The 13,394-nt window shown below is 46.1% G+C and overlaps 1 pseudogene; it reads left to right on the plus strand.

Moving 5' to 3' along the window:
- Positions 1-13,394, plus strand: part of LOC103070065 (WD repeat-containing protein 49-like) — a 53,065-nt pseudogene that overhangs the window by 14,555 nt on the left and 25,116 nt on the right.

A 13,394-nucleotide genomic window follows, 5' to 3' on the forward strand; every position in this document is an offset into this window, starting at 1 on the left:
TTATTTTACTTTGATCACTACTGTCACCCCCATGCTGACCTCCTAGGATACATTGCTCCCTCTTCTATGCCATGATCTAAAATCACAGATTAAAAGGTAGGCGGGATCCCTCAAAATGAGTGTGTTAACTCCTGGGGAGAACTAAAGGAAAATCAACAGTATAAATACAAGAATTAAGAGTCTGATTTAAGGGGTAAAGTCTTCAAATCCCACAATAGCTGATTTGCTTCCTAGAGTCTCACAGGAAGAAGGAAGAAGCCGCATCCAAGCACATCCCACCCAGTTCAATCTTTAAATTTTCCTGTGTGCTCTGGAGGCAGATGGGCCAGAGGCTGACTCCTAGGTTAGTTATTTACTAGCTCTGTAAACTTGGCTGAGTCACTTAACCTCACTGTAACTCAGCAGGTAATGCCTCCCTCCCAAAGTTGATTTAAGAGCCCATCGGTTTGCTAGGGCTGCTGTAACAAAGTATCACAGAATGTGTGGCTTAAACAACAGAAATGTGTCATCTCCCAGTTCTGGAGGCTGGAAGTCTGAAATCAAGGTGTGGGCAGGGTTGGTTCCTTCTGAGTGCTGTGAGGGAGAATCTGTTCCATGCCTCTCACCTAGCGTCTGGTGATTTGCTACAACCTTTGGCCTTCCTTGGCTTGTAGAAGCGTCACCCTAATCTCTGTCTTCATCTTCACATGCTGTTCTCCCTGTGTATGTGTCTGTCTCCAAATCTCCCTTTCTTATAAGGAAACTGGTTATATTAGATTAGGGGCCACCTGTATGCGTCATCTTAACTAATTACATTTGCAATAACCTTATTTCCAAATAAGGCCACATTCTAAAGTACTGGGGGTTATTCAACATACACATTTTGGGAGGACAAAATTCCACCCATAACAAAGAGTAAAATATACAGCCTTTAACACAACACCGGGCACATGTTCACTCATTAACCAAGGCTGCCTTTGTGATGATCATGATTTCCCAGTTTTACACTTGACCCATCCCATTCTCCCCAGGGATGCAGCCATCCCTTGCAGCTCTCATCAGAGCAGAGTAAGATCCCACAAGAACCATGGCATGGCTTGTGTGCCAGTAAGACAGGAATAAAGACACAGACCTACTAGAGAACGGACTTGAGGATATGGGGAGGGGGAAGGGTGAGCTGTGACAAAGCAAGAGAGAGGCATGGACATATATACACTACCAAACGTAAGGTAGATAGCTGGTGGGAAGCAGCCGCATAGCACAGGGAGATCAGCTCGGTGCTTTGTGACCACCTGGAGGGGTGGGATAGGGAGGGTGGGAGGGAGGGAGACGCAAGAGGGAAGAGATATGGGAACATATGTATATGTATAACTGATTCACTTTGTTATAAAGCTCTCATCAGATCACAGTAAGATCCCACAAGAACCATGGCATGGCTTGTGTGCCAATTAAAATAAATGATTAACAATAATATTATTATTCTAACCATATTTATACAATTTTCTAGCACTCTATCTTTTATTAAATTTTCAGATTCCTTAAAACAATTCTATAAGGTAAGTACTATTATTTTTCTTCCCATTTTACGGATGAGGACGAAGAAACTGAGGGAAAGCGAGTGTAGTGATTTGCCCAAGGCCACACAAGCCATTAGGCAGTAGAGCTGGGATTCCAACCCAGGGAGGGGGCTTATGCTCTCAACCAATAGCCGCCCCGAGGTTTGTAGCCTGTGTCCTCCAGCGGTGGGTTTTGAGGACCTGCAGTAAGAAATGGGAGCATAGCTGGGGGACAGCAGTAGCTCTGAGCCACAGGTCAGACCCATGCTGTGAGCCCCTGCTGTGGAAGCTGGGTCCGTGGGAAGAGAAGCTGTCTCCTCATGGAGGAGTAAAGCACATTCTGGGGTGGCTTGGCCGCAGAGTCCCTGGTGCTCGGGCAGCTTCGGCCTGGCAGAGGGGCTCAGGAACTTGGTGCCCACTTCGTGCTTCCTTTACAAACAACAGAGGAGAAGAAACCCCTTTTACGACTTTTCATTTGGATGAGGCGGGAGAGGGGCAGTGTTTAAACTTCACTCAAGCCCAACCAGACCCCCCAACAGGTGACGGCTTTGGAAACCCAGCAAAGCAGGCTGTTCAAGAGCTCCCATCTCTTTTCTCCTCACTTCCTCCTCAGATCTGGGATCTGGAGACCAAGAGCTGCTTGTTTACCGCCTCCTCCAAAGCCAGCGGTATTCGGGGCCAGCCCGGGGCCTGCCTCTATCTCCCCCGCCCCAGAGCCCTGTGTGTGGCCACTGACACCGTCGCCCTCGTGCACTTGAGGCTGAGGTAGGCCCCGAGCGTTCAGCTCTCCAGAAGGTCCTGCAGAGCCCAGTGCAGCAGTAGTCGACCTTCTATTTAATGATCCACAGCTAAGGTCTCTGTGTGAGCCCTGGGCTGTACGCCCCACATCCTATCTCACAGTGTCTATTTGGCGAGCTCTCTTTAACATTCCCACTAATGGCTCTGACACCACCTGCCTACATTATCCAAAAGTCTGGAGTCTACCCCTTGAGCCCTCTTCCACCCTCCAGCCCTCCCCCAGTAGGAAACTGTCCTAGAAGCCCCAGGGTCTGCTTATTCAGTCCTAAGGCATCAGCCTACTTGCAGTCCCACGGCTGCAGTGGTGCTCACATCCAAGACCCCATCCCCCAAGCAGGGCAGCCACCCAGGGACACACAGGGGCACTGCCAGGCCATCAGTACAGCCAGGCCTGGAGGCAGGCTCTTCACTCAAGATGCCAAAGCAGCCAGCTGAAAAACGGGAACACCAGTCAATCAGACTTCTCTGTTCTACATGATATCACCGTGTAGAACAAACAGCCTGTTGGATTAATTTTTTCTTTCTTTCTTTCTTTCTTTTTTTTGGACCCAAGTATCTGAAATTCCACCTCATGGAAAAAGCAGCCTCATTTCTAGCGCCAGCACTTAGGTGCCAGATACCGTCTGCCAATCCCCGCTCTGTCACTCGGGAGCTTGTGATCTTGACCAAGTGAGCCGACCCTTCTCAGCCTCCTGCTGTTTCCTCATCTGTCAAGTGGGCGGGCTGTGGTCCCGAAAGTTCTAATCGTCCTAATGCCAAGTCCTGTTCTTCCTTGAACAGGATTCGCCCGCACCAAGAATCTTGTGGCACTCAGTCTGAGCTTTCAGAGCCCCCAGATGTCTACTAGCGGCCCAGGCTTATGGCTGACCGCCGCAGGGCACTACAGAGAGCGAAGCCTGGCCACCAACATTCGGTTAGTCGGCGCCTACTGCATGCCAGCCTCCTCCAGACATTTTACATCCTTTCTCACTCTCACACTTCCTCTTCACAAAATTTCTATAAAGGATTCCATTTTACAGATGAGGAAATGAGTTCGAAGGCTTTGGGTGGCTTCACTCCAAGGGCTGTCCGTTCTGTGTGCTGACCTCCCAGACGTGGCTCAGGGGACAAAGTCCAAGGGCACAGGTGGGTCCTCTGCACCTGGGTACTCATAGGAGGCATGCTGCAGGGCCCCCCGGGACCTGGCCTGGCCTCGGCCCTGCTGTGAGGGAGAAGCGTGGCCATTCGGGACGGGACGACGTGGTTTGTGTTTGTTTGGGGGGGAGACAGACATTAATAGGGAAGAAGATCCACTCTGCAACCTCACGAAGCCACTCTCCACCCACCCCAACAAGGAGACGTGGTATCAGCTTTCACGGTTAGTGGCTACTCTTTATTGCATGCCCATTATGTTATGTGAGGTTCTGTGCTAAGGACATTACATCAGCCCTCCCTGTCCATGGGTTCTGCATCAGCACATTCAACCAACCATGGATGGAAAAAAAAACTTTGACTCCAGAAGTTTCCAAAAGCCTGAAGTTGAATTTGCCACATACCAGCAACTATATACATAGCATTTAAACTGTAGTGGATATTTTAAGTAATCTGGAGATATATATGAAAGGATGTGCATAGGTTATATGCAAATACTATGCCATTTTATATAAGGGACTTGAGCATCCGTGGATTTTGGTATTCTAGGGGGTCCTCAAACCAATCCCCCATAGATATGGAGGTACCACTGTATATATGTTTTCTCATCGAATCCTCAAAACAATGCTTTAAAGTAGATACCATTATCCCCATTTAACAGATAAGAAAATTACAGTTTTGAGCAGATAAGTGACTTGCCCAAGGTCACAGACCCATCATTTGAACTCAAGACTACCCTCTTAGCCATTCTTTAAAAAAGCAATCGATGCCTCATCCTGGGTATGCGTGTCACATACTCAGTTTGGGTTTTCATTTTCTCTCTCTCTCTCTCTCTGTTTTTCACAAGCAAGGTCTCCCCTCAAGCCTCACCCGGTGGTTTCCCACAAAGAGCCCATGGTGTGCTGCCAGTACAGCCCCACCTTCAGGCAGGTGGTCAGCTACTCGGAAGCATCTGTAAGTGTCAAATCTTGGTCTCTTTAGCAATGATGTATTTGCAAGTGTGGTCCCACTGTCTTCACCTCAGTGGGGAGCAGAGTGTTCTGGGGACATTCTGTCCCTGGAAGTAGAGAATGGGTGGTTCAGTTCTACTTTGCTGATCACCTAGTAGTGTTCGGACACTCTCATGTCAATGCCACGTGGAAGAGCTCACAGATTCTGCGGGGGCTTGTGGTGTGAGTAATTTGGTAGGACCGTCTGGTCCTGTGGAAAAGTATTATTTCAAGGCGATTTTCTTGTGTGGTGTAGGATGATCAATTCAACGACCCTAATCCACTGTAACTCTAATCCAGGAAGGAGGGTTCAGAGCATGCCACGTCCACTTCCCTCTCACCGGGGCTCGTGAGGACCATGCTGGCCCCAGCCTAGAGGACCAGCACAGTGTCTAGTCCACAGGAGGGACGATTATCAGTAATCATTGCTCCTTGAATAAGGAACTAGAGAGCAGGGAAACACGCACATCCCATAACTCATGTTCTCCTGTCCTTGTGGTAACGGGAGGGCACATCCCAAATACACCCACGATGCTGAAAAGTTCTGAAAGCTTCTAATATTCAGTTCAGTTACTTCCTGCAACAGTGGCCTAGGTTCCAGCATCGCAAGTGAGTGTCCCGGGCCATGTGGCCGCGCCCTCTTTCCTGCCAGAGCCTGACACACCCTGTCTTTAGGATTTACAGCATCGGGAACATCACAGCCCAGACACGTCCTCTTCACGTGCACACTCACTTGAGCTGCACTCCCAGTGACGCTCGACTGTCTTTGCATCTGTTCTTGTCTAGCTTCTGCTCCAGAAATTAGCGGTCACCCATGGTTAAATACCAAAAGAAATAGATCAAAATTTTTTTATGATGACTCAGTCTCAATTCATCTCAAAGAAGGCGGGTTCCTGCATAGTTTGGGTTCAAACTTGTAAAGAAGCATTTATCCTCCAAATTTATCAGAGTCACCTCTGAGTCCAAGGAAGCTAACCTCTTCACCTTCTCAGCATCCTGCACATTCCTGCCCCTGGCTCTGTGCAACCTTTTCTCATCTCCACCCCAGAATCTCCTGCTTCCTCCTCTTTTCTTTTTTTTTTTTTTTTTTAATCTTTATTGGAGTACAGTTGGTTTACAATGGTGTGTTAGTTTCTGCTTTAGTTTCTTATTCAGTTATACATATACATATGACCCCATATCTCTTCCCTCTTGCATCTCCCTCCCTCCCACCCTCCATATCCCACCCCTCTAGATGGTCACAAAGCACCGAGCTGATCTCCCTGTGCTATGTGGCTGCTTCCCACTAGCTATCTATTTTACGTTTGGTAGTGTATATATGTCCATGCCACTCTCTTGCTTTGTCACAGCTTACCCTTCCCCCTCCCCATTCCTCCTCTTTTCTTACACACACCTGAGCAATCCTTCAAGGTCAAACTCAAGTCCTCTCTCTGCCAGGAAACACTTGCCTTCGCCGCCCTGACTCATGCAGGCACCTCCCACTTCCAGATCACCCACAGTTAGTGCCTCCCATGGCTGCTGGGGTGTGTTCTCACCTGCCCTGCTCTGTTTCACCTGTGTGACCCTCGCCTCTAAACAATTTCTGCAGGCACTTGAGAGCAGGGATCAGAGCATCTGTTTCCCTCTTCTTTCCTTCTTGATCTCTCAAAACCATTCTTATTCTTTAAGGCACAACTCAGATACCGGCTCCTCTAAGAAAGCATCCTAGATCCCCTCCCACACCCAGGCAGAATGAATGGCTCTGTTAGCATCTGGGCTCCTAATTCCATGGTAACACAGTCTGTCTCCCTCAATAGCATTATTTTGATATGCACGTCTTCCCCAGCGGTGGGTGGTAGGTAGGTGTTGAATTGACATATAAACACCCTCACAGCTATTATACTGTATTAGGCACATGCTGGTAATAAACTCTCCAATACTTACTGAATTAAATTATTGATTTGAGTGTTCGCTCACCTTGCAGATCTGTTGCTGTGTGAAATCTCTGGATCATCATCATGCCGACCGTCACAATTCATGACATCCAAACCACATTACACTTGATATTTGTGGAGGAGAGAATATAGTCCAAGATCTTGATGAAGCCTGAATTTATGAATACCACTATACCACACTGTGTTCATTCAGTTGTATAAGCAGAGTGCTAGGGACCACCGACCTTGCCTCTGAAAATCCTTGTAAACTGTAAAATGAAAATTAATAAATGCTCAATTAAATGTTTACAGCACATTACTTATGAGCTGCAACTTAACACACACATAGTTATATGTAATACCAAAGTTTATAAGAATAACAATTTTTTATCAACTGAGCTTAAAACTATATTCTTTAAATTATTTTAAAATTTACTAGCAAAATTCTATTATATTTAATTGGGGACATGGTTGCATTTTAATATATTTAAATGGATGGGATCTCCAAAATGAAGAACAACATGGGGCAGTGAAATTCTTTTTTTTTTTTTTAATATTTATTTATTTATTTGGCTCCGCCGGGTCTTAGTTGCGGCACGCGGGATCTAGTTCCCTAACCAGGGATAGAACCCGGGCCCCCTGCATTGGGAGCGTGGAGTCTTAACCACTGGACCACCAGGGAAGTCCCTGGGACAGTGAAATTCTTAAAGGAGCCCTGCTATGGCATGAAATTCCCTCCACAAAATGTAAGTGAGGTAGGTATACCTGAAAAGTATACATAGCACCTTTAGACTTTTCTTGATTCTGTAAATAGAACCCTAAAGTCATTTTCAGAGAGATTTCCCTTGCTCACGTCAGTCTTCAATCTTTTCACTTCCATTACCAGCAGTAGCAAGTGGCTTTCTTGGGGGGAAAAGAAAGCTGTGTTTAATCACACAGCAGCAAGGCAAGTCCTCCCTCAGGTGTTGATCCTTTGTTGTCCACCCAGCTCATGCTCTGTCTGCTCATTCGTCCATGCCATCAGGTACTTAAATCAATTCTGGATCTCAACCATATCACAAATCACTGCATGTTATGGAACTTTGGGATATTTGCAAAGATTGAAACCACTAAAGTAAAGTAAAAAGATTAAAACCACTAAAGTAACACTAAGGGTTTACTGAAATACTCAGAAGAACAGATGAATGCCCCTGAGCTGTACACACCCCTGGGAACCCTGGCCTTATAGAAGGACAGAGGAAGGGAAGCAAAGTGTACCCTACTGATCTCAGCAACTTGCAGTCAACAAAGTGCTGTCTGGTTTTTGGCTTGGAGACCCAGAAGTTTCTCTAATGTCAATGGGGCAGCCTTTTTTACAAAGTGGCAGGCTAGAAGGACCATTCAATAGTCCTGAGAAACAGTGCTGTCCTCAAGTGTTTCTCCTCTGACACTGTCACTGTGTCAGGATCCAGAAAGTCTGCCCCAGTGGACGTCCTTCCTGGGGTGGCGGGGGGCACCTACCCCAACCAGTCATGACAGATGCTACTCACCTCCCTTTAAAGATGATTCTCATTCAAAAGCTGCTCAAAGGTTGGAGCTAAAAGAAAGTAACTACAAGACTGGAACGAGTTGGACTGAGTGAAGTCTTAAAGCTGAGGGTTTAAATATCCTCCTTAGAAAATGGGTCATCTACCCATTCAGCTTTGCTTTGATGGTGATTAAATTTTGCTGCTCAAAATTCAATCCACACCTATCTTCTCTGAGTCTAGGTGGCCAGGAGATTTTCATCCAATATTTCTAAATTTTCTGATCTTCTCAGAGAGTGCTATAGACTGAATTGTGTTCCCCCCAAATTCATGTGTTGAAGTCCTAACGCCCAGTACCTCAGAATGTGTCTGTATTTGGAGATGGAGTCTTTAAAGATGTCATCAACTTAAAATGAAGCTGTTAGGGTGGGCCCTAATCCAGTCTGACTGGTCTTATAGCCAGAGGAAATGTAGACACATAAAGAGATGCTGGGTTGCACAGGCACAGAGGAAAGAGCTTGTGAGGACATGGTGAGAAGGCGGCCATCCGCAAGCCAAGGAGAGACGCCTCAGAAGAGACCAAACCCTGCTGGCAACTTGATCGTGGACTTCCAGCCTCCAGAACTGTGAGAAAATAAATGTCTGTTGTTTGAGCTCCCCAGTCTATGGTATTTTCTTATGGCAGCCCTAGCTAATGAATACACTCAGGTAACCAACTTGTATTGAAAGTACGGAAACTTGGGGGGTAAACTTTCATCTTTCATATCTATGACACTAGACCTCTAAATGCAAATTCTCTTTGATAGCCAGGGTCTCCCGGCTACTTTATCCAACTTCCTGATACAGGTGGTGAAAGTATGGGACTTTGAAACAGGAATACTGTTGTCTGATTTTATTGAGGCTCATGGCAATGCTGGAATCCATTGTCTGACCTTTGACTCCAGTGGAAGAGGGTATGTGCCTTCTCCAGAATCTTTTTCTTTTTTAATTTTATTTATTTATTTATTTTATTTGTTTATTTTTGGCTGCATTGGGTCTTCGTTGCTGCGCGCGGGCTTTCTCTAGTTGTGGCGAGCGAGGGCTTCTCCTCGTTGTGGTGTGCGGGCTTCTCATTGTAGTGGCTTCTCTTGTTGCGGAGCATGGGCTCTAGGTGTGCGGGCTTCAGTAGTCGTGGCACGCGGGCTCAGTAGTTGTGGCGCACGGGCTTAGTTGCTCTGCGGCACGTGGGATCTTCCCCGATCAGGGCTCGAACCGTGTCCCCTGCATTGGCAGGCGGATTCTTAACCACTGTGCCACCATGGAAGTCCCGCCAGAATCTTTTACCATTAGGCAGGGTAACCCCTGACATGCAGTCGTGGTGGGGGTCTCTGTTTCCTAGGCTAGTTACTGGGGGCAGAGATGGCTGTCTGAAAATATGGAGCTACAACAACGGACATTGTCTTCACACCTTCACGCCTGCCGATGCAGGGGACACGGGTTCGTGCCCCGGTCTGGTAAGATCCCACATGCCGCAGAGCCGCTGGGCCCGTGAGCCATGGCCGCTGAGCCTGTGCATCCGGAGCCTGTGCTCCGCAACGGGAGAGGCCACAACAGTGAGAGGCCCGAGTATAAAACATAACTCTCCAAAAAAAAAAAAAAAAAAAAAAAAGATTAGGCATTTGTAGTAAAGGTAGAAGAAATCAAATGAGATAAAATCTAGATGCATGTAACAATCCTACATCCTTTTTCTCTGGCATTTCATTGCCAGTGACTCTAAACTTCTATGTAGGAAGGACATATATTATATACATGTTTGTCCTCCCATCTATAGCCCATGCATCTGTTCCCTCACTGCCTGGTATAGGCCTCATTTCTTAAAAGAGTTTAGCTTTTTAAAACATTTTAAAAATCACATAAGTCAAACATCACAAAGTCTAGATGAACTAAGAGCTACTCTCTTTTGTGTGTCATTGTGATTTTTTTCAAGACTGCTTATTCCATTTGTTCATGTGCTGTGTCTGTTCTTGGTAAAATTTCCACAGTTCTGGCCTGTGAAACTATGGAGAAGATCAGAGGCAAACTTTCTTCAACTATCAGTACAAATGAAGTCCAAGTAAATAAGATAAAAATTACTCAGAGTAGGTGGGCTTACCTGGTGGCGCGGTGGTTGGGAGTCTGCCTGCCAATGCAGGGGACACGGGTTCGAGCCCTGGTCTGGGAGGATCCCACATGCCGCGGAGCAACTAGGTCCGTGTGCCACAACTACTGAGCCTGCGCGTCTGGAGCCTGTGCTCTGCAACAGGAAAGGCCACAATAGTGAGAGACCCGTGCACCACAATGAAGAGTGGCCCCTGCTTGCCACAACTAGAGGAAGCCCTTGCGCAGAAACGAAGACCCAACATAGCCAAAAATAAATAAATAAAATAATGAATACATAACTACTTAAAAAAAAAAATTACTCAGAGTAGGGACTTCCCTGGTGGTCCAGTGGTTAAGACTCCGTGCTTCCACTGCAGGGGGCGCGGGTTGGATCCCTGGTCTGATAACTAAGATCCCGCACGCCTAATGGCTCTGCCAAAAAAAAAAAAATTACGCAGAGTAATGAGTGTGTGATTCGTAGCTCTGCCTTTGACCTCATGCATTCTTTTGCTCATTCACTCAGTCAGTAAGTGCCAGGCACTGTGCAGGGTCCTGCACAGTGAAGGAAGACGGTGAGCCTCTTCCCATAGCTGAGCGAAGGCTGCATCAGCCTTTTAGGGCAGTGAGAGTGGCATCATTTGTGTTTTGATGGCTTAACAGACACCTAACTGTGGTCTGAAAACTAAAAAGTAAGTGCTGAAGTTTCCCCAGTCATCAGTTGGGTTAAGTCAATATATGTAAACTGACTCAAGAACTAATAAAGAAAAATGCTTACTCTAAGTTGATAATATTATCTTTCTAGATGAAAAGCAAAGTGAAGTCGAAGATTATACCTACTTGGAGGTAAGCCAAAATAAGTGAGTTCTAGTCAGCTTGAATATGAGGGTCATCTTGGATATTTAGTGGGACATATTTTTTGATACAAACTTGGTCCTGGAGGAGGACACCAAGATAGTAAAGGGAATTTTCCGGAAGCAAATGTGTCAAAGAATTCCCCAAACTGTGGCTGCTCCCTGATGGTAATTTAGGCAACTAGGCTCTTCCAGAATATTGGAAACAATTCTCTGCACATTTTGATAATGGTTTAGAGGTAGAGATAGGAAACAGGGTATCTCTCCACCAAATGCTTTTTTAAGGAATAAATCACAAGCTAGGGTAGTTAAATTCAGCAGCCATAAGTCAAAGAATAAAAATCCAATAAGTTCTCTCCTGAACATTAAAATGTTAAAAACAACCCTTGATCAATTTCTGTTTGTGCCCTTGCCTCCATGGTTCAGTCATGCTCTCGGGATCAAATAATCCTCCGGAAGGCAAGCTGCTCTGGAGCAGACCATGAAAACAAACCAGGGTATCCTGTTTCTGTTCCCTAATCCTTTAAGAACCAGTTAAAAAACGGAGCCTAGTTTATCAAATCACATTTTATCTTGCTCTTCCTAAAAAACAGAAGCGGTGATTTTCTTGTTCTCTTCGTTTATCACACGGACACAGCAAAATGAGGCCACGGTACTGATTCTATGCAAAAATTAAACAGATGATAAGCTTAAGTATCAAAATGTAATAGTCTGTTATTGTTCTAGGTGTATCATAGCTGTTGGATGGGATAGAAGAATAAATGTGTACTTTGTAAGTGAAATGTACAAAATTATGATATTTCAAAACCCTGCTTCAGACTGATATGCTTCTCCCCACCCCCATGCCCTGTTGATTCTTTTCTCTCTAAAAACAGATTTTGGAGAAATTCTTTATACCTCTATCTGGTATAAGCTAAGCGGTGATACGAGCAAAAGAGTTTCCTCCTTCCCTCTCTCCCCCTTCCCCCGCCATCTTTCTTTCCTCCCTCCCTTTAAAAAACCTTTTTAGTTTTTCTGTTTCAGTTTTTAAAATTCTTTTCTATGGGAAGAAGTGTAATGACTCTGTACCCATTTCCGACATGTGGAGGTTTTTCCCACACCAACAAGCAATTCTCCGACACCAGCTGGTACCCTACAATTCCACTCAATTCTGACTCTATCTACCTGGAGAGAGCATCAGATTCCACAGGGTCAGGGCTCAGTCCTACAAGACACAAGACTCCTGCCCGCCCTGCCCTCTGCCCTGCCCCGCAGGCACCATTTGCAAGTCCTGTCCAACCTGCTACAGATCAGAGGTTCCAACAACGCCCTTCTTGGGTTATATTAATTTTCTAGAGCATCTCACAGAACTTAGAGAAATATTTCACTTACTGGATTTTCCTCCCACCTTGTCTTTATGCCGTAGTCCCTCTCTAAATGGGAAGAGGAGATGAAATGCCATCCATAAGCATCTCTGTGGAAAAAAAATATTTTTTTACGGCTTAGAGATGGGAAAAGGAATTAAGAGACAGGGGAAGATGAAAATGCTGACTAAAACTACGTTTTAAATCTACCTGTGGCATATTATGTCCCCTGCTTGCTCTGCTGGATGGTCCTGGGTTTCCAAAGTCTTTAAACATTGTAAGTTCTTTATTCATTTGAAAGTATGCTGTATGTCAGAGCCTAAGCCTAGCATCCTCAGATGATTTGAGACATGACTGCCTGAGAGGTCTTGGCGTTGAATTTGTCCTTTGGTATTACAGGTTCCTGGGCTGATGGCTTTTGTTTTAGCTCATGCATCAGCTATGGGTCTTATTACAGAGGCGAAACTATGCAGACCATCCGAGAAGAGCTTGTCAGTTGGCATATGATTTGCTGAAATGCAATCACCCAACCTCAGGAGTGGACTGCTTTTTATTCCCACTGGCACTAGGGGAATTTGCTTTGACATTTCAAAAATCTACATCACTGATGGGGTGAGGGGTAGGGCTGTAAAATGTGCCAACGCCTCTCTCTGAAATTGTGAGTGTGTTGGCAGCTCATTTTACTGCTTGTACAACATCTCGTTTGCCTTTGGATACAGGACACACCATGTGACTTTCACCACTTCCGGAAGCCATAGCCACACTGGCAGGATGACTTGGTGAGCCCTGGTCCACTGTCCGACTCTCCACCCAAACAGTGACACTTGATGGGGATGTCCTTCACTCCTGGGGCTCAACCCTAGTCTTCTGGGCCTGCCTAGGGTGGTCACAGCATCTCAAGAGCCTGCTGTGGGGGGATTCATGATTGGGGTCCAGGTAGAGTAAGGAGCACTGAGCTCCAGGCAGCTGCCTCTGCTCCAGGAAGAGTGATGGCCTTTGTTCAGGCTGGGGCAGGAGGCCCAGGAGGAAATCCACAGTTCTCCTTGAGCTCAGCCTGGAGCCCTGTAGTGTAGGAATGGCAGCCCAGGATGTGACACGTGTGACTTTCTTCAAAGAAGCATCCACTTCCTGCTTCTGCTTGGCATGCAAAACTGTATGTATTCACTCTGCCATCCTTGGGTGGCCAGGGAACCTAGCAGATGACATTCCTG

The sequence above is a fragment of the Lipotes vexillifer genome, unplaced genomic scaffold, assembly GCF_000442215.2.
Source record: "Lipotes vexillifer unplaced genomic scaffold, Lipotes_vexillifer_v1.1 scaffold760, whole genome shotgun sequence".
Taxonomy (NCBI): Eukaryota; Metazoa; Chordata; class Mammalia; order Artiodactyla; family Lipotidae; genus Lipotes; species Lipotes vexillifer.